The sequence below is a fragment of the Apium graveolens genome, chromosome 6 (genome assembly GCF_009905375.1).
Source record: "Apium graveolens cultivar Ventura chromosome 6, ASM990537v1, whole genome shotgun sequence".
Classification (NCBI taxonomy): domain Eukaryota; kingdom Viridiplantae; phylum Streptophyta; class Magnoliopsida; order Apiales; family Apiaceae; genus Apium; species Apium graveolens.
This window is the reverse complement of record NC_133652.1, coordinates 179,165,790-179,168,807: the sequence shown is the minus strand read 5'-3', so window position 1 is coordinate 179,168,807 and position 3,018 is coordinate 179,165,790. Positions and strand designations below refer to the sequence as shown.

The 3,018-nt window shown below is 43.9% G+C and overlaps 1 pseudogene; it reads right to left on the bottom strand.

Annotated features, from left to right (window-relative positions):
• Window positions 1–400: 400 nt before the first annotated feature.
• On the bottom strand, window positions 401–1,361 carry LOC141668789 (small ribosomal subunit protein bS1m-like; annotated as a pseudogene).
• Window positions 1,362–3,018: the final 1,657 nt, after the last annotated feature.

Below are 3,018 nucleotides of genomic sequence, written 5' to 3'. Positions count from 1 at the left end.
GATGAAATGAGCCCTGCTCTCCTTTTTAGAGACTTTTCTCACTCCCATTTCGGGCTAGACCATCGAAATCTTCAACTTCAGGCTAAGCCTACAGAACATATTAAATCACGGATTAAGTCGACATAACATCCTAACGTTCAGTCAGGTTTTTCCAATTGGATTTCCTTTTGCAGGTAGAAGTAGGGCATTTCACTCACCTTAGAGTGAGTGAGGTGATTACAGAAAAGTAAAAGAACTCTGTAAGAAAAAAGTACTTTACCTGGTTGTCGCATCTTGTCACCCTGTCTGCTTATCTGTTCGTAATGCTTCCTTCTTCGATTGAATGAAGTCCTTCTGAACTGGAATCATGAATGGGACTCGAACCCATATCTACGTGCGACTTTCCTTTAGTCGATCATGACGGGAAAATCCCGCTGCCGGGGGTCTCGGCGCCCCCCTCCACCTTTCGGCGAGGTATTTGCCTAGCTGCCTTACTTTTAACCCACCCCCTATTCTTATGCGCCGTCGTCTTACCAAGACCTTATGTTCAAATAGAACCGCGCCCCTCTTATCGCCCCCTTATGGGTCGCGGCGGACTAGGTCGAAGAAGAAGTGCTCGTTCATGTCGTCACCCCAATTATAAGAATTACGATGGTACGGAACAATGAAGTTACGTAATCCTTTATTAAGGGCGTTGACATTGGCGTCCGGCGAGACTGATAAGAAGACTCCTGCTGAGCAATTGTAGCAGCTCTGGCACCCATTGACTGCCGCTGTTAGAATACCACAATAGTAACCGCCTTTTTGGGGTTAATGCTTTCAATGGTGAATCGAGGAAAATATTTCCTTTTGCGAGAGTGCCTGAAAGGCAGAAAAGTAAGAAAGCCTGCGATGGCTACTGAATAACCTCTTTTGATTTTACGACAAATAAGGCCTTTTACCTTTGTATTCGTTCGCCAAATCTTGTTCAGTTTCATCCAAGCTCAGTTTTTTCTGAATCTTCGTGGAAGAAGAAGCGGTTCACCAGCCACTACATCTGTGGATACCACCAATTTCTTAAACCTGGCGGCTGCTCGCTCTTTGATCAGTGATTCACCGGCCACTAGATCGATGAAGAATCTCTCCAAAATATGCTTTTTGATCGGTGATTCACCGACCACTAGATCCAGGGATCCCACCTTATTCTCAAACCTGGTAGTTCGGTTGATTGGCACTCCTGTAGGCGCATCTTGCATACCAATTCTGGGGGTCCCAAGTCCTGCATCCATCAAGAAAATGTCTTCCCTTAAGCGTAAAACTTCAGACTTTAAGGCGTTTCCACTACATAAGAAAAAACTTGAATTAGATCTTGGAAATGATCGACTCAAATAGATGGTCATCATAAGCTATTTATTTTTCTCCTCTTCCTATTAATCAAAAGCTTATTTTAAGTCGATTTAGCAGAAAACTAATCATGCCTTAACTAGAGCTCTAGAAAAATCCAAGGATCATACTTCTGCTGTGGATTCTAAGAAGAAGGAAGTTGGCTTAAAAGCAAAGCGAAGCGCATGCGATGAAGGAAGATAGAGACCACCAATACAAGTGGGTCGACTTAAGCATCGATTGCGAAGGCGACAATGAAAATAGAACCTGCCATTTTAACCAATTTCAATGTATTTAGAAAGTGTTCAATTATCTTAATTTTTTACTGATTCCATAGCATGAGCCCATTGCAGGGCTTGACCGCTCACCCTTAAGAAAGAGGCTCTAAGTTTTCGGTTCGAATCTGAATAAGGGTTTCTTTTTTTAGGTATGCCGCTCCTCCGAGTAGGAGCGATAGTTAGATGTGGTTTTGCCGATGACAGATCTCCGTTTCTTTATAGGTTGTTGTGGATTCCTAATAACCAGTTACTTAGTACGACGCGGGGTTGTTCCTTCGGCTGCAACCCTTTCTATTATGGTTTTTGCTGTTTTCGTAATTTTATTATGTTTCCGGGTTTTCTATAGATTTTTTATGAACTTATGGGGCCATCCCTTTTGTATTTCTATTTATCTTGTTATTCTTGTTTATGCAGCCATCGTAATTTCCTATGGACGGATTGAGCTAAATGCTCATCTTATTACAGGATTTGGTAAATTATTGGGGGCAGGAATTCTAATTCTTGGGCCTACGGATACCCTTATTAATCATATGATGCCGAGTGAATCAGTGGATTCCGCTAATAGCTCCAGCGGGAGCGGGAACTGGCGCAATTTTCTAAACCCTTCGCCACAACAGGGGGAGGCGCCCTCTGGCTTGGATCAAAAGCTGCAGGATTCCATAAAAGATAAAGTTCGGGAGGAAAGGGGGGATCTTGCAAAAGATCAAAAAATAGATCAATTGCAAGAAGTGGTAAAAGAGGACTTGGATGCCGGCGGCAAGGCGGGCTCTTTTTGCGTAATCAAACAAATCGAAAAAGAGCAAGAGGAGATGACTTAACAAACCGACCGGCCACCAATTCCATCTTTAATGAAATAAAAGAAGCATCGAGTAAAAACCAGGATGGAATGGGGGATCATCCTGGACCTTCTGCTTCTGGGTAGAGTGAAAGATTCGCCAGGTGTGAAATCCCATTCTGACTAGTTTCGTTTGGTCGATTCCGGCATACATAAATGTAGAGCTGGGCAGCGGCTTTCCTTTTATATAGATCGGAATTCAATGTAGCCTTTAGTCTAGGCGAGGCCTCCGCATCGCGGGGGGGTGGAAAGTGGGTTAGTGGGTTCCCCCACCATTAGGAAGGTTTCTTTACATCTAGTGAATAAAGGTCGGCCCTTCAGCGGTACTTGCTCATCCTAAAACAAGCGTGCCCTCTTCTGGCGAGAAAGAGCCTTTGGGCTAGGGAGAGACAGATTCCAGCCTTCTTCCCGCAACAAACAATCGAGCAGAAGGTCTGGCTGTGCGCGAAGAAGAACTTGACTTCGGCCTTTAGTTAAACAAACTGCTTTCGCGAGTTGTTGAGATTAATTCAATCTTTTTCTTGCCCTTAGCCTGAGCCTATTCTTCTTCACATGAAAATGAGC